Genomic DNA, 21,773 nt, shown 5'->3' on the forward strand with positions numbered 1-21,773 from the left:
CCTGTGTAATTCTGGTGCCAATTTCTTGGTCAAAATCTCAGCCCTTGTGTTGAATTTAATTACATGGTGGATAAAGAGCATGAAGCACTTTTGTGGTATTTAGGAAATTGTGGTCATGACTACTAAATAGCTTTTATTCCCTGAACTTGTAGCAGGGGTAATTGTTTATCACTCAGCAAGTCCCTCAATTTCTCAGTTCTTACAGTCAGAAGTGCTGTAAGGGCCCAGAGTCACAATGCCACCCTCAGCAGAGGATGATGATGTTTATCAGAAATCAGGGGAGCTTGAATCAAGCTAAAAGTGCTTCAAAGGTGAGGCTTTTTTCCCTCTCTTAAGAGTAGAGAAGGAAAACTTCAGTGAAAATGATTGTGCTGTCTCAGTTCCTTCTCTGTTTTTGATGTACTTTCATCAGCTGATTTGCTCCACAATGAAATGCCACAAATGAATTATTGTAATATAAAAGAAAATACTGTTTTGGTCAGCTCTTCCTTCTCTGGAGGTGCATTTTATATGCTAATGCAATTTTTTGGTTACTTTGGGGAATTGTATTTGCAGAAAGTGGGGATTTGTTTTGGAAGTCAAATATTCCACTCCATTTTCACACTGGGGAGGAGGGATTGGTTGGGTTGGTTGTTTTTTTTTTTTTTTTTTCTTAAGCATTTGTCAGGCCAGAACAGCTCTGGAGGCTTTAAGTAAAGTGCTGATTGCCCTGTCAATCAGGGTGCTGAGGAACTGGGAACTTCACAGATTGATGCTTGACAGAATAATTAGAAAACTGTCACTTGAAGTAACCACTCTGGTGTTCCCTAAAGAAATGTGCTGGTGCCAAATGTGTGCTGTCCAGATCTAGAGGTTAAATGTTCAGTAAGACAAAACATAGCATGTCACCAGAGAAAATTACTTCCAACATGCTGGGGAAGTGATGCTCCTCTAGTCCCTAAACAGGGACTGCACAGTTTATTGAGCTCACCTGCTTTGATCTTGCTCATGTATTCAAGAGCTTTTTAGCCCTGAACCAGGGGGTTTAACTTGGTAACCCACTGAGGCATTATCTAACATTTTAGATAGCAGAGGGTCTGGAAGGGTTGGAGGCAAAAGCACTTAAAGCTGTAGCAGTATTTTCCACTTCTAGAAAGGTTTTAAGGCAATTCTCTTAAGTATTTTTGAGTACTTTTCACTTAAAATAAACAGGGGCAGGTAATATCAATTTTTTTTTCTTAATCTTATGCTCTTAAGAAAACTTGGAATTTTTTTTCCTCATTTGGGTTAGTTTGGAGATTGCTCTGAGAAGCACAGGACAGGGGCTGTGACATTTGTGTGCTTTGGTTTTCACTTGTGTTAGTGCTGCGGGGTCTGTGCAGGGCTGCATGTCAAGGCTTCCAGGAATCAGCTGTGGAATCTCAGGCTGGAAAGATCCAAGGAAGGTCTGTCCCTGGAAGAGTTTCTGTGGTAGAGAGCTGTTCTCCAGAATGAACAAAGTAAATTTGTCTTTTGCAACAACACTTGCATAGCCATTGAGTTGAGGTTTGCCCAATTTTCAGCTTGAAGTTTATTTTGAAGTGCAAGGGGCTTTTTCAGTATAAGTATTTTACCTAAGTTGCTCATGGATTCTCCAGGTAGTAAATACAAAGGATAATTCAAGATTGTAATTGAAATCTGGCACTTTCCTATTGAGATGGAGTTTTATAGGAAGATTTGCTTTATTTTGTCACTCCAGTGCTTAAGATCACTTCATACATGAGAGTGGTTTCCTGATTGCTGTTATCTGTAGGGCTGAATCTTGAATTGTGCAATTCCCCTGACAAGGAAAAGCTGCTTCAGTAAGTTAGAATGAGAGAGCTGTAGATGCTCAGGTTGCATTTCTCAATGCTCACACTGGAGCTGCTGAGACTGTGTTTGCAATGGATCTGTCAATCAGAAGTGCAAGTGTCTTTTCCTTTGAACATTACAGATATTGAAGGTCAGTGCTTCTATGGATTTAACTGAGAATAATTTTGAAATTCCTGTTTTCAAAGTTGGAGATGAAATTTCAAAACTGCCATAGAAAGGGAAAAAGTTTTATTTCCACAAGCAGTCAAGGTCTGATTCTCTCCTCAGTGAGATATTTCTATTATTCATAAATCCCCTGGTACTGGAGTGTTAGTCCTGGTTTGCATTAATCTACTAAAATCATATTAGATCCTTAATACCTATTTAGTTCTTTTCTAGTGTGAATTGAACTGGTTTTTTTTCCCCTGGATAATTCACCTGTGCCGTTATGCACATGCACAGAGCCTGAAGAAGGGTTCACTGTGTGCACACTAAAGCCAAGTGTCCAAGGCCAGGCTGGAAGGGTCTTGGAGTCACCTGGGATAGTGGAAGGTGCCTCTGCCCATGGCAGGAGGGGGAATGAGATGAGTTTAAGGTCCCTTCCAGCCCATCCTGTGATTCATTCTAACACAACACAGTTCCTATGGTCACAGCAGCTCTGTAGCAGCACTCCTGGGAAAATCCTTCTAGGAGGACAGGAGGAGCTGTCTCAGCTTTCAGGAAAAACTGGAGTAGTTTCATTCAGCTTAGAAAAACCATCAGGAATATGTGTGACAGAGATGATCTGTGTTTTGAGAATTCGGATCAAGGCAAAGAACTTGCTGAAGGCAGGATTCCTCTCTTGCATAATGTGGGATGCTAGGACAGAATCCTTCCCTTGGGAAGGATTTCAGACTGTCTGAAAGGTCCAAATTCTGTTGGAGTTGGAAATTTTTGAGTTACTGTTGTTCCTCAGCTGCTGGCTACCTGCAGAGTGAAGAGAACAGATTTCTGCTTCCATTGTTGGATGCAGTTCAGTGCTTGAGCACTGATTGTCCCCTGGGCAGTTGGTGCACAGACAGAACACACATTTCAGTACAGTTGGGGTTGTTTTTTTACCCAACCACCCTTCAGATTTCAAAATGGTGCAAAAATTAACTTTGCACTGACACTTTTCACCTGCTGCATCAGTGACAAAATTGTTTCCACAGAAACTGATTTCCTCCAAAAGACCAGCATCAAAAAGCCAAAATCAAATAAGTGGCAGGAAATAGAATGTGATGGTGCAGATGCTCTATCTTTATGATTATTGTCACTCATGGGGGGAAAATCCATGTAGGACATTCCTATCTCTGGCACCTGGTAGAGATGTTGTCACTTCAAGCTCACTGCAGTGAAACCTTTAGAGGCTCCCACACCATCTATTAATTTTTATTCCCTTTTTTTTCCCTATCACACATACCAGTTTTCCATGCATGCTTCATACACATTTTTATCATAACAGTTTCAAGCAAACTTCCCTTATCTTGCTGGTGTTCTCCAGTCCAGAGTTTTTAAAGCTCCAGTGTACCTTTCCTATCCTGAGCTACAATAAAAGTGTTCTCTTTTATTTTCCTTTTAAATATTTTTAAAGGATTTCTTAAATTTTGATTGCATTTTGTAAATATGTGAAAAGGGAAAAGTTTTATTTCCTATCTTTTGAAACCATTCTTGTGTAGATTTTGATAAATTGGACCTGGCATAAATGCCTTCGTTTCGTTCCCCTGTCAAACTTCTGTGTCTGAACAAATCAAAGAAAACATCAAAAATAATGGAGGCAGGAGGTGAAAGGGTTATTGGGAAAGTGGTAAAAAATTATACTCCCTGGGAGGAAGAACATGCTGAGCATTTTGAAGTGTATAAAAGGTGTAAACATGAAGGAGAGAGATAATTATTTAATCTTAGTAGAACTGGAATTAATCATTTTTAAAAACAAAGAGAAGTGAAGAATCATCCAAAAAAATAAAAACCCCAAATCCTATCAGCAGGAGCAATAGGGTGAGACTTTGATCCTGAAATTAGCTCGGTGTGTGCCCTTCCTGATGAGGCAAGGAGTCTGCTGAGTAGGTTTTTCCTGGACTCAATCTGCATTTCTGTTTGCAGAGTCCTGCCAAAAATCACTTCATATTTGAAATAAAGTACAAACCATCGCTCTGGAAAGCTTTAAAAGTAAGTAGGCTGAAAAAGGAAAGATATTTCATGGTCTGTCAAGTGAGTAACTGGAACTCCTTGCAGGTATTTTTGGGGTTGGATTAGTGATCTGCTTGCATGCACAGAAGATGGCAGGTGGTAAATGCTGTTTCCATAGGCTGTGGTGTAATTCCAGATGTGCATCTGGAAACAGGATCTGGCTTCAAATGTGTTCTCTCACTATGCCCAAACTTCTGCAGGAGTTACTTGTACAGTTCCTCCCTCTTCATCTGAGTCTTCATCCTTTCCCATGTGGGAATTTTCATTCCTGACACCTTTCCATTCCTCATTTATGGATTGTCCTTCCAGCCCCTGTGCCCTGGTTTGCAGTGGCTCTTCTGAATACAGAGCCAAATCCACCTCCCTGGTGAGAAGTGGTAACCAAGTACATTTCTGTTCAACCCCTGGCTGGTGGAGGAAGCAGAGACTGAGAAGATTAGTAAGGAAATCGGAATGGTGTCATTTAGTGCCAATATCAGGGGTTCAATCCATTCACTTGAGCTGGGTCCCTTTCAACTCAGAATATTCTGGGAAGATGTGTCTGGGTGAGGTTTTGTCAGGTTTGGGTAGTGAGGTCTGTGTTGTGAGGTTTGGGTTGTGGTTTTTTGGGTTTTGTGAGATTTAGGTTGTGGTTTTTTATGTTGTTTTGTCTTAAAAGGTTGTTAAAAACTCCCCAGCTCTTCTTGAAATTTATTCAATACTTGGGGGAAAAGTCAGTGTCAAAGCATCAGTGTCCAAGGCTGATCCCAAGATTGGGATCCCAAAGTAGCCTGGAGAAGATCAGAGCGGTCATTCTCTGGGACAGAACCATGACACAGATTTGCCCACACTGCTTTCCTTTGATTTGTGTTGGATGTTACCTTTTTTAGAGTTAATATTTTCAAGTTAATCTCGTTGTTTGTAGCTTTTACAGCAGAAAGGAAGTGATACATTTCTGTCTATGCCTGTTAATTTTCTATCTTTATTTCCTGGTCAACACACACCACATTTCTGCCTTATCTTAAAAGCAAGGCTTTGCTGGTGCTGGAGTAAATATTCTAATTGAATCCCTCCAGTTGGCACTCTAATAGCTTGTCAATTTGCTCACATTTGACAGCCAGCCCTGCTGCCTTCACAACTAATGCTCGTTGAGTGCCAATATAAATGAGCATGATAATAGTCTGATATTATGTCTGGTCTTTTTCTAAATTTAGTGTCAACATTTTTCTGACTCTGTTGTGGTGTGGTGTTTTCCTCAAAGAAAATGATTGAGGAATAATGAAATCTTGCTGTGTTTGTCATATGACACTGAATCCTACAAAGAATTTTTCATTTTCTGTTGAACATCAGAGTTGTGAGGACTTTGTAAAACACATCTTATTAACTAGAGCATTACAATAAGGAAAGAACGTAAAACTTGATGTCCATTTAAAAGAATAAGAGAAAGGTAAAGAAAAGGGTGAAGAAAGGCTGCCCTTTAGATGATTGATGGGCTGCCTAGATCAAATGTGTCTAAATTAGATACTTTTGTATAATTGATTCTGAATGGATATAGATTGTGTGATTGATGGTGTGATTGATGGTATCACTATTTAAAGACAGACTTGATTTTCTTTGCCATTTTTGATGGCTTATTCTGTTGCCATTCAGGAACAATAAAGCAAATAATTTGTCATGACATTTTAAAAGAGTAATAAATGGCAGAGAAAAGTGGGGGTTTTTGTGTTAGAAACCAGGTTGTGTGACCTGAGTTGTGCAATGCCACATCCTCCACTGTAGTCCCTGCTGGGCTGAGCTGAGGGAGAACAGCTGTTTATGGAGGTGTCACAGACATGCTGGCTGAAGGAGGTTTGGTATCCATATTTTGACAGGAAAGGAGATGTTATTTTTTAGTGCTCAAAACAAATAGATGCAAATAAACACAAAAAAAATGCTATTCTTTGGTAGAATTGAGGAGAATCCCTGTAAAACAAAGTCACTTTCATCTCATCTGTCTGCTTTGTTGAAATAGAGGTCTGTGAAGAGAAAAAGGTTACTTTTGGAGATTTAATGCCCTGAAAATTTACAGGCTTGATGTTTAAGCAGTAATAAGTGAAGCATTAAGGCATTTCTTGTGGATTAATGACTGGCTGGGAGGAGTTGATGGTTTGAAGAATAGCTGAGGACCATTAACCTCCACTGGTCATTAATCTTCAAAGGCTGCCTGGAATACTGAGGTCATTATTGTATGGAAAATAAATATTTGAGGAGTGGGAGAGAGGAAGGATTACACAGACTTCTAAAATATATGGTTTCAATGGTTTAGTAGCTCTCTTCTATCATATGTCATTGTAGGTGGACAGTCACTAATATTATTGGTCTACAGGATTGATAATAGTTTTGAATTTTCACTGCTGAGGTTGCTTTTATTTTACTCACTAATTCAGCTGTAAAATTCATGGCATCAGGATAAATACAGTTGTAGAAATGTGACTGTAGGGTGTGTACAGCTGGGTGGTCAGAGAACTGGCCATGTAATGGAGCTTCCAACATTGTTTTCATGTTTTAAGGAGATGTTGTGGCTTCCATTGAAACCCTTTGTTCTGCAGCCCCTTCCCTGTTCAGGCACATGGTAGGTGCATGCCTGTGTCTTGTTTCCCTGCCAAAGGATGTACCTTTCCTTGATTTAAGTGCTCAGCAGTGTTATTCTCAGCAGTTCTTCACAGAACAACTGGATGTAGCATTTCATTTGCTGCAAGTCAGCTTTGCTGTGTGGATGAAAAGGGCTCCAAGTGGCCTGTGTGCCTCAAATACAAGTGAAAATCAAGCTGGCAATCCTGCTGCTTTCACAATTCCTTGCCTTCAGCTGCAGGACAGAAAACAGTGACACCTCAAAGAGAGGATGCACTTTTGCAGTCTAACCTGGAAATTATATTTTCCATCAACCTGCCAAATGCACTGATTTATGTGCTTTTTCTCCCAAATTCTGCACATGAGGAGCGTTTGTGGTATTCAAGGGGAAATGCCAGATGAAAATCAGCTCATCTTTATCTTTGTTAGGGTTACAAAACTGGGCAAATTCATGAGCAAAACGTTTGGGGCAAGGGGTTCTTCCTCTCTTTGCTCATTCAGCACAGCTTTCCATACATTCTTAATTTCTTTTCCCTGCTCTTTACTTGTGTCCTGCCATCAAACTGAGCTGTCAAGGGAGCAGCTGATGGATATTCTGATGATCAACTGCCCTGTTACTCTAAAGTTAAAACAAATATATGTCAGTAATATGTCAAAAATGTTGTACATGGAGGTTATACAACCCCAAATCTGTTATGCGCTCCTTGAGACAGATTGGAAAATTAGAAAAGATCTTTAAAATCATCTAGTCTGACTTCCCACAAACATTTGCCAAAAAATCCCTGCCTTGAGGTCAGAGTTCTGTGTTTGAATTAGCATATGTCTTTTTTAGAAGAAATTCTCAGTCTTCATCATTAGTTAAGGCAGATACCACATATATTCCTAGAAGCTTTTCCAGGCATTTTTCAATTTATAAATGCAATAGTTAACCTATTGTAGTATGTTTTTACCTTCTGAAGTATTAGTTGTCTCCTGTCACAAATTATTCTGTGGTGTTCCATTCAGTGGTGTATTAGAATGAGTTTCTTAAGTGAGTTTTTGATATTCTGAGTAGCTCCTCTGACTCCATTTTCTTTCCAAAAATCTGAGGATGTGAGACTTAAATTGAATTCTAAGAGGAGAAAAGAGTGAGACAACCATTGCTTTGTAGCCCTCATATTTTGCACAGGAAGGAGTATCTGGAAAGCAGAAACTTCTTGCAGATAGCAACAGCAAAATTAAGGTAAAGACTTCCTTAACAGCTGTGCATACCATCAAATTTAAAGTGTGACAAAGATGCTAAAAGTCCTTTTTCTGGTTCAGTTTGTAAAATCTGCCTTTTCCTACTAAAACATTTTAAATGGGGGACTTTTCCTCACGTGAAAGATGAATTAATCAATTTAAGCCTAAGGCAAGACAAGGTATATGTCAAGTTACAAGTTTTTGGTGAAAAGCTGTCTGCTGCTGGGGTTGATGTGTGCAAGTTGCATAGCAAGCTATGCAATGGAATTGAAAACTTAGGAATAAATACGTGTCTGGTGTTGAAAAGTGAATGAAACAGACTTGCACTGACACTTAGTGCTCCCAGGAAAGACTTTTTCTTGTAGGAATGAAAAATTAATGAGAAGCAAGCGACAACTGCAGCATCACATTATGCTGAAAACTGCTACCTGTAGCTTTTTCATAATTGGGAAACCAAAATAGCTATCCAGAAATCAATACAATGGCTTTTGTTTCTTTGAGGGTTTGTACACATTTAAGTCTTTACCATTTGCAGCTGTGTGCAATGTTGAACAGTGTCTGTGCAATTTTTTTTTTACTTTTTTTTTGAATAGACCAACATGCTTTTAGAAGAATGCTTACAAATGCTTGCCATAGATGGGAAGGCCTGAAAATAACTCACTTATTATTATAACTCTTATTAAAATAACTCTCACTCTCAGTGAGAGAAATAAAAACCCAAACATCATGGTGACATCCACATTCAACAATGCACAGGTTAAACTATTGCATTCCTCTGTGCTTTAAAATAGTTTGTCCTGCCTACCAATGGCTGTAGCTAAATGTAGATCCTGACTGAGGATTTAACAATAAGTAAATCTTGTTTGTGTTTGTTTGGTTATAAAATGTTTGAAAGAATTCCAGTTGGTTCCTCAGATGAAGCATTATTAACTGTGAGCATTCACAGCTCTGCCATGACACGGGTGAAATACATTTGTCAAATAAAAAATGTGGGGCATGAAGTAGGGTTGTAATTCCTCAGTGTTGGGTGGGTGGAAGGCTTTGGGCAGACACAAGAAGGACTTGCTGGGTTTTGATTTCAAGGCCTGGAGAGTAGACAATTATTTCAAGCTTTGTAACTTGTGTGTGAATGTTATACCAGAGGGAGAGCAGCAAGCTCTCAGTGTAGAACCACTTTGGCATTTTCTGCCAGTTCCAGTGTTCTCCAGAAGTCATTTTCACAGCTGCAGCCATAAGAGAAAATCAGGGATATTGGATTTGCTGAAGTCCTGGTAATCAAAGCCTAGCAGGTAATAATAGAGGCTGGCTATGATGGTGATTAACTGAACCATAGTTGTTTTGCAGGAAGGGAGATTTTATAGAAACTTGAAGTACAGGCCAGAAAATAACTGAGGTCATGACATTGAATGAGGGCTCTTTGTGAGTTAGTGCAAAAAACAAAACAGTGTGAGGTGTAAGTATTTAGACCAAGAATCCAAATATCCTATGACAGTCAACTGTCATTGACATTAACTGTCATGTCCTTGGGCTTGCCTTGGCAATTTAGACATTCACTGGTACATATCTGCCAAAGTGAAAACTGACCCTTTCCATTTTGCACTTTGCTTTCCAAATCCAGCCTGTCTTGCTCTTAATCTCTGGCAAAGCTCTTTCTTCCACATTGAGTTACTCCTTTGGCACCCTCTTGCAAAGGGACCTGTACAAATGCTTGTGCATTTCAGTCATAATGCATGAAGGGCCATAATTTGCTGACAGTTCATTCTTTAATTCTGAATTCCAAGGCCTCTTGATATATTGTTAATCAAATATTTGGAGGTTGTAGTCTGGTTGAAAAAAAAAAGAAATATTGACTATACAGTATTTATGTATGTATTATGAGAGATGTACTGACTGTTGCAACAAGGACCCATCACATTTTTCCCATGCTTCTCATTCCTGATTTACATCAATTTTGTCTGCAGACATGTGTTGCCTGGAGTTGTGACTGGTAATCATTGTGTTTCTGAGATAGCTTTGATCATGTGCTCACAGAAGATTTTGTGAACAATCTATTTTTTTATGATCAGAATAGTCCCAAATGAAAGGAGCAATGCAGTGATCGCTGTACCATTTACCTTGGCTTTAATTTGTTGATTTTTTTTTTAAAGTATCAATTTTTTCTTATTTTTCTTTATGCAGTTTCAGTAGTGTTTCACTTTTAGTTTTGTAACAAAACTGAGGAAAGCATTTTTCTTCATTGATAAGAACAGCAGTTTTCACTCTGTTTAAAGCGTTTCTGGTGAATTACGTACAATAGAGCTGATTTAAACACACACAAATTTTATTTAATACTTAATGATTGAAAGTCCTTCGATGTTCAGAGATGCTTCCAATTTGGATCAAAATTGAGAGTAGTCAGAAGTTTTTAGGGCAAAGAGATTTTCTTGATACGTTACTTTTAATACTTCTTAAATTTTTCATCCAGGTTGTGTTTAATTCTGAACAGAACCAGCATTCCAGGAAATGCCAAGGAACAGGCTGCTGGTTTTTCTGTTAGGTACGATATGGGACTATTTGGGTGTCTTGAAGCAAAGTCTTGAAACATTGCCCAGTTGTTTGTGGAAACAATTAAATTTGTAGGCTCAAGTTGAGGGACTAATTCAAAAGCGTTTGCCAGTTTGTAACTGGCAGAGGATTATAAATGAATGTATCTGTCAGCTGCAGACACTGAAGACAAACAACAAAGTGAAACTTTGATAATGAATGTTTTATTATCTGTTGTTATTCAAGAATCATTCTTGTTGACTTCATGGATTATAAAGCTAAATTGTTTCTCCACCCTTCCCACTTCTCTTCCCATCACACCAAGGCAATATTGTACATGAGTTACAGGTATCTAAACAAAATCAATGATTCTTAAGTTACTGTCTTAAATTTCTGGAGCAATCTCACATCAAGTCTGTAAGAAATCCAGTACCTTGTTAGTTCCAGGTTCACTATGATGAAAAAGATCTTTTAGCAGTAGGTGGCATCATACTGTTCTGATCTAGGTCTTGGCACATCTTCCATGTCTTGCACTGTGTGTGTGTTGTAGCTTTTTGGTTTTTATTTTACCTGCAGTTTTTTGTCTGTCAAAGATGTCACTTGGTCACTATGACTGCATATTACTTTTATTCTGTTTGAATGTACTGAGCTTGTAATGGTCTCGTACATTTGTTTTTTCTATTAAGTGGAGGAAAAAGCATACAAATGCTACTATTATATTCAGAACCCTATTCAAGCAGCAGATTACATTTCTGATCTATTTTGGATTAATATAATATTCCCACAAAGAATTTAGTCTTTTCCCATGAGCAATATGGTTTCCTCTGTCTTCATATTGACTGCTAATTGTTGGCATTTGAGAAGATTAAAGTCAGGTCTTACAGGGAGTGGAATCATAGAGCCTTTCAGATCTAAGCATCTTGTTGCTATAGAAAAAAAATATTCTTGCAAATTATTTAAGGCTGAATTAAATAAGTTCTACTGAGTATTTTTTATATCTGAAACTCAGCCTGTCAAAATAAGACAGGATTTCAAGCAGTTAATTCCAGTGACAACTTTGCACAGCTTAAGAGTTACCTCATTTTTCAGAATTAGTCTTAACCCATGGCCTTTAACATTTTACCTACTCAGGCAGGCATTTTTCAATTTATAAGAGGGGTGGCATCTTAGCAGTGAAAATAGACAGGGGAGCCTGCAATTAATAGATAACCTGAAACAATAGCTTTAATAGCCCATGATTGAGTGTATTTAATAAGTAAGGAGATTTTCTCACTTTAAACAAAGAATAAGAGAATGTGTGTGGGATTAGCAGTTTGCATCAGGGGAATACCATTGTCTGGGCTGAAAAGAGCTGCACATCTGTAGATAGTTGATAATTCAGATAATTATTCATTTATGTGTAGCTGACTATTTCATAATAAGAGGGGGTACAAGTTTGGGGGTTTATTTTTTCTGACTTAGATAGGGAAATGATTAATTACAGAGCTGTGTTTCGTGTCAAGTTGTGAATAAATATGTTTAGCATTCATATGGTTGTTTACAAACAGGAAACCCACACCGCTTGCCAACAGTTTGATTAAAAAAAAATCATTCAATTCATCACTAATTCTCTGTAGGAAAGATCTTTGCATTTGTGCAGTTTGGCATTTTATAATTAAATTCTTTTAAAACATTTTAATTAGGCAGAAGTAAAGCAGAGTCCTTTTGTTTGCTCTGTGTAAACACTTGAAGGTGTCACTGAGGTGAGAGCTGTCGAGAGTGCTGCAGGGTATCTTGGCTTTGAAGAGTGCTCAGCTTGAGGTTTGTAGTGTGTCCACACTTCATTGGGAGATGGCTTTATCAATTCAAATAACAAATTCAGGAAACTCTTTTCCAGTTCAAGTTCCTTGAATATGTGTTGGGTTGTCAAAGTGTGGTAGAACTCTTTGGGCTGACATCTCACACAAATGCATTTTTCATGCAAAAAAGGACATCTGGAACAGGGACTCATAGCAAAGCAGTTCAGTCATCTCCTGGGCAGGAATCTGTGCTGTTGGTGCTTGACAAAAGAAAATGTGGGAAAGTCCAGAGGAGGGGCACAAAGAGGATCTGAGTGCTGGAGCATCCCTGCTATGGTGACAGACTGAGGGAGCTGGGGTTGTTCAACCTGGAGAGGAGGAGACTCCAGAGAGATCTCAGAGCACTTTCCAGTGCCCAGACGGGCTCCAAGAGAGCTGGAGAGGGACCTGGGACAAGGTATGGATGGACAGGACACAGGGAATGGCTTTAAACTGAGAGATGGTGCTTTGAGATCAGATAGAAGAAATAACCTGTTCCCAGTGAGGTGGCTGCCCCTCCATGCCTGGAAGTGTCCAAGGCCAGGTTGGACAGGGCTGGGAGCACCCTATAACAATGGCAGGTGTCCCTGCCCATGGAATGAGGGGAAATGAGATCCCCTTCAGGTTCCCTTCCAACCCAAGCCATTCTATGAGTGAGATTCTGGTGGGCCATTAAAGGCCTTGGAAATGAAGCCAAGGCTGTCCTGGTTAATCAGGATTGCTATTACAGACTGTGGCTCAGCATGAAACACCCACTTGGAAATGTTTTTATGTAATCTCCTTTTTATGTAATTCCTCTTTAGCCACTACTGCGTAAGTGCTTAAAAAGTAATTAACAAAAAGTACATGCAATGCATGCATTAAACTGTATTCTGCAATAATTTCCTTGGTTATAACCATTTCCATTGTTTTCTTTTGAAATATGGATTTTCAGTTCCCTTCTACAGCTTAGCCAGATCACAGGTTTGCCTTGGTACTGTGTGTATTGGCAAACAAGGCATGTTTCTCAGGTGAGGAAATACATTCTAATAATGGGAATTTTTCCTTTTTGTGAATCATCCAGGAGGAAATTAAAAAAAAAAAAAGTCACCATGTGAAGATATAAATGTGCAACTTCACTTTTATGCTCTCAAATAGTTGAATAAGTAATCTGCTTTGGATGTACTTGCTTATCTGATTTTGAGATTAAAAGGTATGAGACACTGCTGGACTTGTGTGCTTAGCATTAAATATTGCCATTGAATTTTGCACCATATTAAGGTTCTGAATTAATTTTTATTTGTGACTTGCCTCTTTGTATCTTTGGAATCCTACACCAAGGAACTGTGTTTAAGTTACTGATACCCAACAGAAAATCTGAATTTAGAAAAGGTGCTACTGAAGCAAAGTGACAGCTTTTGGCTGTGTGAAATGTGGTTGGTTGTATAACTGAGTATGTGCTGGCTATTTGTTTGTTTTATCATGCTTAGTTTCAAGTGTTATGAGAGCATACATTTGAGGCTTGTTCTGACATTTTTTTGCAATTTAATGTGGGAGTTTTAAATCCTCATAAGCTTTTTCCAATTCTCATTGAAGTTAACAAGTCTAGGAGAGCCATTTTTTGAGATAGATATTTTCTTTGACCATAGTGCAGAATCACTTGTAAAGCAAGGAACACCTCCAATTCCATGTGTTGTTCTGTACAGAGCTGGGGTGAGATATAAGAAGCAGCCTGTGATTTACATGTGTCTCCTGTTAATTTTATGTGCCTGACTCCCCATGGTTGCCTTGAGCATCTCAACCTTGATTAATCTAAAGTTAAGTTCCTTTATGCTGGCTTATCTCTGATTGTTTTAGGCTCACTCCATCTGTTTCTTAATGTAGCTCTATAACTTCTTTCACAGTTCAGATTTGCTGATTATATCACTTTGGGTTTGTGGCTAAACCATTCAGTTCTGGTTTTATTACAAGATACTTTGATAAACTTGTGAAAAGTGGATGGGAGATTATTATCGAATAATTATTTCTCTGAAGGTGATTCCCTTCTTAATACAGAAAATAGGTGGAAAAAGTTTAGTAAAGATGAAGACAGTAGATTCAATTATTAGGAAGACTAAAGTGACATCACTGATTTTTGCTTGTCAAAGATTCAGGCCAATCTTTTCCCCTTTGCTATAATGAAAAAATGTTAAGTTGCATTTTATGATTTTGCAAATAGCAAGACAGTCCAAAAATGTATGTTGAACCCCTTTGTCAACTCCTGAATCATCCCATTTTGCAATAATCCAGTTCTTAGCTTTGCATCCTATTTGTGGGGATGTTATTACTGCTCATTAATTTTTAAACAGGCAATTTTAATTTTTTTTTAGTTTAAATTCCTTTATATAAACCTTGCAGAAGATAAAGATCATTCTCTGTCTTTCAGCAGTCCTGTCCAGAGCTGAATGTCTAATATATAATTCCAGCCTTTGGAAGAGGCATTTCTGGAACAAAAATTCTCACTGATGTTGAGGTGGCAGCAAGTCCTGCTGGTGACCACTGGGAAATCCTGAGCTGCTGGGTGGGCAGGGAATGTTCCAGGATGAGTTTAGCAAGGTGGGAGGAGAATTTCCTAATTCTGCTTGGGCTGTGTTCATCTGGAGCTTGGAATGTCCCAGGAACAAGCTCTTCCCTCTCTGGTTGAGCACCAGAGGTTGGGTGAAGCAAGAGGAAGAGGACACATGAGCTCTTCTTAAGCTTGTTCCACGTGTGGACAAGATCATAGGCATTAATTTCTGAATCTGAATCTTGTGATTGGGATCTGATCCTCCAAAGGATAGGAAAGAGCAAGGAATTAATAGTATTAAATAAAAGGAGGAGTAATCACAAATCACTTGTCCAGTGCCGGGTTCCTGATGCTGTGTGGTAAGTGCTGAGATCAGACAGTTTTGTAATCAGTGATACTGATAAAGGAACATATGACTCAGGCACCAACTATTTTGTGATTTAATTTAGAAAAGGGATGCTTAGATATATTAAAGAAATGTAAGCTGTGCTTTACTGGAAAAATGCAACTGCATTGAGTAGGATTTGGACCTGTCTTGATCTGATCTGTTTTCTCCAGCAGCAGCCAGAGGCAGGTAAAGAGGAACTCAGGAAGAGGACAAATGTCTGAGGAGGCTTCCTAGTGATCTTTGATACTCTTGTATTTACAAGTCTTTGGTCGTTTTTTCCCAGGAATTTGTTGCTGTATATTCTCAACTCGTGTAAGCTTTTGACATAACCAATATCCTGTGGCAGCATTTCTAACTATGGCTGTGTGCTGTATCTGAAAATAACAGTAAAAGGACCCCTTTTGTATCTTCACTGGCTCATTTCAAGAATTAAGGACTGAGAAATAAAACTACCTGGAGGCAGGTACAAAATAATTGCATCTGGTTCCCTTTTTCCCTTGCTAGTTAGGCAGGCTGGGCTCTGAATTCTCCTTCTGTTTCCTCTGTTAAAATGGAAACTTATGGTTTATTTATAATATTCTGAATACAAACCTTGTCCAGTGTCTTTATCACTCCTCTAAGTGCCTTTCTGAGTTTTACTAGTTCTGCTTTGGTTTACTGCATGTTAAAAGTGAGCTGATATTTATGTGGTAGTAATTTGGAACCTAATGAGGACAGCAATTCACATTTTTGATGACTACAATGTTACTGTAAAATAACGTGTTTTAATTATTTGGAGATTTCAGTTCTGTGTGTGCACTTCAGTACCCATGACAATGCATTTTTGCACTTTAATTAAGCTTCTTGAAGTACAGAATTCCTTTTTGAAAGTTTCCATTGTCTCACTAAGAAATGCAACCTGACCTAGATAGTAGCTTCTATTCTGCATGGGGAGTAGAAGTCAAGGATGTTTCTCAGGTGACAAAAAGGAAGATTCCAAGTCTTTCTAGAGCACAAGGATAACTGTTCTTCATCTCTTTTCTCCCATGTGATGGGCACTCTTTGATCCTCCAAATAAACATAGTATTTGTAGTAGTTCTGTTGACTTTCTGTTTTGGGAAATAAATTTTACAAGTGGACCTCAAATTATTCACATCAAGATTTCAGATCTTAGTGGGGCATGGGGCTTTGATTTTTTGGTGGTTTGATTTTGGTGTTTTCCTTGCCTGAATTATGAAGCAACTCTCTGTTTGGAGCAAGGCACATTCTAGCTGGATATAGGAGAAAGTCAAACCAGAAAGAAGAGAGAAGGCACATCTTGAGATGTCTCCAAACTGGTAATATATTCATTTTTAACTGGCTGTTGAATTAAACAGAAAATCTCGCACAGAAAGTGATCAAATGAGCAGTTCTGTTCAGTCAGGCCTCGTTGTGGATATTTGTGATTGTGCCATTTAACAGCATTGGCTTTGGTAATTTGCCAGCTTTGTGCCACACAGCACAGCACACCATCCACTGTGACTTACTCTTTGAACAGCTCATCTGGCTGAGGATTGTGTCCTGCACCAGCTCCATTTCATCATATATCCATGATATCCATATATCCATCATATATATCCATATATCCACTCTCCAGGTGCTCCCTCTTTTGAGGAATATTGCAGTTAGCTCAAATAATTTAAACTTGTCTGACCTTTTTGCCTTTTAACACCCCATAAAGGATGATGAAACTGTGCAGAGGCACCCCAGGGCAGAACATGTTGTTGGAATAACAGGGACACCTTGCTACCTCCTGTCTCATGCTTCAACAATGCTGCATTATTCTTCAGAAAGCTGATTATTGCTTAGCAAAAATCTAATTGAAACTTCAGGCAGTGAAAACATTAGAGAAAGTGTATGATGTGCCTCTGAGAAATTAATCTGAAGTGCAGAGGCAAAATTCAGCAAATATTGGATCAATTTTTATAGACTTTGCTGTTGTGGAGGAACCACTTGCAGTCATGCTGCTGTATAAACTGCCTTGGATGAGTGGCTTTGGAGGGTGTCTGTAACTTACCATGCTAATATGGAGCAGTCAAAAGGAGTTCCCTGAGTATTTAATGACCAGTGTGCACTGCTTGTGCCTAAAGAGGGGTGGTGTGGGTGCATCTTGGTTCTGCTGGATTAATATCCCCCAGATCAGGCCCAAACATGCAGCTGCCCTTAGTTCTGGGTGCACAAAGGGGTATTTAAAGGCAATGTGAAATGCTGTACTCTCATCTGACACACAAGAGCTGGTGATGTGTGGTTATTTCAGTCTTGTAGGTAGGTAGTTGTCTTCCCTGGGTTGTTCTAAGTCTGCTCTGCTCATCCAAGGGTTCATCACATTGAAGCTCAGATATTAATAAGAGGATCAGAACAAATTTATTACAAATCCCCATGATCTGGTAGAAAAGTTATCCTGCCATATTTGCACCAAAAATACAATTTTTCTATCAACTTCCTGCTGCATTATGTCCCCAAAACAGTTCTAAAGGCTATTGTCTTTATTCTCAAGTATACTTCAGAATGGTACTTTGTGGTCTCAACCTTTTATTTTCCTTCTCTTTATTCTTTTCCCTTATTATCATAAATAAGGATTATATTAGGGGCTGGTTGTGCTTCCTGTCAGTGAAAGAACATTAATTAACTCTGCTTTGCATTAACCTGGGGGAATGTGGCTTCTGGGCAGGACCTGACTGAGGCCTGGCCATGTGGGAGCACAGGCACAGGAGGCAGGGGATGGTTTGCAGCTTCCTAAATTCATCTCAATTTGGTTCCAGACCAAGGGATGATGGATTATTGTGATGGATGTGATTGTGCCAGGGCTCAGGGAGCAGACTGTGTGTCCTGCTGCTGAGGAAACCTTCCCAAAACAGGCTTGGTGTGAGACTCCTTCCTGAAATTCATTGAAATGGAGGTTCCTGCCCGATATTTTGGAATTCGAGGGAGGCTGTGTGCATGGAATTGGAATATTTCTGTTCCCAAAACATACAGTACTTGGAGCTGGGCAGAGGAATGAAGGAGAGTCTCTGGGGACTGCTCTGATGTGTAATTTGCCACTCATCGTTTCATCTCATTCCATTAATGAGCTCTGATCCCTTAATTTTTATTTTTGTGTCAGTGCTACAGAGAATTAAGAGAAAATCCCACAGCAGGGATGTTCCTGGTGGTCCATTCTGGGAGGGTATCCTTGGTATTGGAGAGCACCAGAGCTCTCCCTGCTCCAAACCCTCCTGGCCTGCCTGGTTTTCATGCCCCTGGAGTCTGCTCAGGTAGCAGAGGATTGTTGCTGAATTGTTTTCAAACCAGAAAAAGCCAATAAATTCCTGTCCTGTTCTAGATCCTGGATTTGCTATAAGCAGGAAGGACTGAAAACTGTAGGTGGCTGTTTCAGCACACCAGAAACTGAGCCTACAAAGCTTTGACTTGGCAAAAATGTGGAATTTGGGACTCTGAGCATGGCACTAAAGGAGATGCATTTCAAAAAGCTTCCCCCAGTGGCAGCCAGGCACTGCCCTCTCACCTGCCATCCAGAAATGGGGCTGCACAAACAGCAGTGGATGTGGCAGAACCAGGTGTTTGCTCTCAGGGAGATTTGCATTGCTCAGGAACCTCTTGAGTACAGACCAAAAATTAGCTTTGGGCAAAATCCTTAATCTGCTTTTTCTACCTAGCAGTTGGGGTGCCCCAGACAGAAAAATCTGAATTGTGTTTTAGAGGTTCATCAGAGTTCCTTTCCTTCCAGAGCAACAGGGTGCATTGCCAGTGAATTATAAACCTGGACCTGATTTAGAATAGTGCAAGACATTCAAAATTGCATTGTGTCAGTATTTCTTCACCTGACTGCAAGCTTTCCTGCTTTGCTGTTTGTTGATTCAACCTTTTTAAACTTCTCACTTTCAGACTTTCAAAGTTCCATCCCAAAGAGACAGAATGATATTCTGCATAATTTTTATAAATTTAAATCATGTTGTTTGGCTTTAAGTAGAAAAAATAACCCTGCTCTCCTCTCCAAAGAGATTTTATATCCCTTTTCCACATTGAATTGCACTGTCCTCTAGTGGGTGTTTCAAGCAAATGTTTTTGTGTTTGTAAATCTTTCATACTGCTCAGATACAGAAAGCTTAATCTTTATTTTCAAAAGAACCATAAATGTTCTCTGATATAAAAAGATAGAGGATTAGAGTAATATTTGAAAACCAAATAAGAAAAAGTTACATTTGACCTGTGGTCCAAGCTGTAATAATACAGAGATACATAAAAATGTTTGCATCTAACTTATCTGTTGGAGCAGAAGGATAAAGAGTGAAGACACAACTGTGGGCATTTTATTACTTTGTATTGAGAATTGAATATAATCTGCTTCTTTCACATTGAAACAAGTTTGGTAAAGTATGAATGAATGAATATTAAACACCAGTGGACTAGTAGGAAGGATTAAATGCACTATATTAGGCTCAAAGTGAAGAACTATGTATCCCATTTTACCCAGTGGTTTGGGGATTTTTCCTAATGTTGCTATTTACCTCTTGAAAGTCAATGCCCTTCTTTTAATTGGGGTTTCATGGGATCTGAGGTGTAAAACATCTCTGAAAATCAGAATGGGAATATGAAAGTTGTACATGACAGTGATTGTCAGGCTTCTGGATGTTTGCAGTACTGGATGTCTGTGTCCAGCTGTGGGTGACAGCACCTTTTCTGTCCCTCCCTGGGCTGGATCTTCATTGCTTGTGTCCCAGCACCCAGCAGTGTGAGCATCCCCCAGTCTGGGACATGTTTGAGTAGCTGAGATATCCTTCCATTGGTGTTTGTTCTGTTGGAGAGATGAGGGAAGGAACAAATGCCTGGCAGTGAGTTTGTTTCCTTAGCAATGTTGCTGGAATAAAAAAAAAAACATTTATAAGGCATTCTGGTAGGTAAAAATAGTTATTAGAATAGTGATGCTGTTTAGTAACCTGTCTTGCATGCAGGCAGTTTGCCCTCTCCTTGGTATGTCTGATAGTCCACAGGCATTAGATGCTGAGCATGTGGGTATATAATGGTTCTGATATGCTACAGGAGGTTTATTTTTCTCACAGCCTTAAGTAATTCAGAGACAGTGCACATGAAACACTGAAAACCCCTTCATCCATCCACTGTGTCTGAATGCTAAAGTTCTTTCAGCTGGAAATGCAGGATCTAGTCAGGCTACAGAAGCATATATAAACAATGTTCACAGATTTCAGCAGAGTTAAAGTGAATCTCAGCATTATTGGAACTGATCTTCTGGCTTATTTGGAAGATTAGGATAAAACCCAAGATTGAATTCCCTACCTGATTCAGTTTCTTATTGATTGAATCCTTTTAGACTCCTCTCTAATTTAACAGTGTATTTTTATTAAAGCCAAGCACACAAACATCAATTATCCAAGCTGCATCTAATTTCCTTCATTTTTTTTTTCCTCTTGCTGCCAATGGATTAGAAGACATGATTAGAATTCAGCTTGAAAGCTGAAAAGCAGATCCCTAAATGAAAAAGTCTGCGCTAGGAATTAAAATATCTGTAGTGGGCATAAAATCCTCCTCCTTATCTCCACTAATGTAAACACACTTGGTTGAGTTGATCTGTCACATGTCTGCTGCAATGTCCCTGAATTAGGAGGATGTATTAGGAAGGGTGGAGTGCTGTCTGTGGTGTGTCCCTCTGTTAGAATCCATCACCAGGGTGCTCTAACACCAAAGTGTTTTGCATAGAGACATCTCTGCCATAAGGGTTAATGGGATAAGAGCTGGAAGGACTCTGTTTTTCCTCTTAGGTTTTACTTGCTGACAACCAGGAATATTTGTGTGTGCACAAACAGTGGGAACAAGGCAGAGAAAGGGCCTTCTATGGTTTTAATCTTGGTAGCTTCTGCAGAGTTAAGGACTTTGTAACACAAAGGTGAAATAAATTACTGCAATGGCATCACCAACTGAAAATCCACAAAACCCTTAACTGGTAAATGCATGTATTTAATGTGAGTATAAGGAACAGTTATAAAATCAATTAAATTGTATGTTCTTGTTTGACTGGGTTATAAATTTCCTTCTGGTGCCTGTACTCTACCTGGGATGAGGAAGCCATGCCATGAGCCATACACAGGCTCCATGAACTCAAAATGCACTGGATCATCTTTTGATCAACCTGGTCTAGTGAGGGGTGTCCCTGTCCTATGGGAAGTAAAGCATTTGTTGGGATGTGGTGTTTTCCTGTTGCACTGTGGGTGGCAGTATTGCCACCAGTGCTGAGCTGTGTGTGAGTGCACATCACAGGAGTGAATTGTCACATTTTGTCTGTGGAGAGGTGTAAAACCTGATTGTGCAGAGCTATGAACTGTGGGTGGCCTCAGGGAGTTTTCCTGGTGCTGGCATGAGCCTGGCTGGGGCTGGGCAGGGTGAATCCCTTGCTGTGGTGCAGTGAGCTGAGATAATTGCAGCTGACACCCTGCACCAGTGCAGTGCAGTGATATTTCATTCCTTCACACCTAATCCCTTCTTTGTCCTCTCAGGTTTTGAGTCAACACAGTTCTGGCAAAGCTCGTTTGTGACACCCAGAGAAGGTGCTTGTGGAGCACCCCAAATGTTGTGGGTTAGCCCCAGGGTGGGTGAGGAGCAGCAGGGCTGCATCCCTGGGGTGTCCTCAAGGTGATAAGGCGTGCTTGGGAGCCTGGAGTAT

The 21,773-nt window shown here is 39.5% G+C and overlaps 1 protein-coding gene across 4 annotated transcripts in view; it reads left to right on the forward strand.

Moving 5' to 3' along the window:
- Positions 1–21,773, forward strand: part of SUCLG2 (succinate-CoA ligase GDP-forming subunit beta) — a 103,003-nt gene that overhangs the window by 71,188 nt on the left and 10,042 nt on the right. The gene's annotated exons all lie outside the window — the stretch shown is intronic.

The sequence above is a fragment of the Zonotrichia leucophrys genome, chromosome 12 (genome assembly GCF_028769735.1).
Source record: "Zonotrichia leucophrys gambelii isolate GWCS_2022_RI chromosome 12, RI_Zleu_2.0, whole genome shotgun sequence".
In the NCBI taxonomy this organism is placed as follows: Eukaryota; Metazoa; Chordata; class Aves; order Passeriformes; family Passerellidae; genus Zonotrichia; species Zonotrichia leucophrys.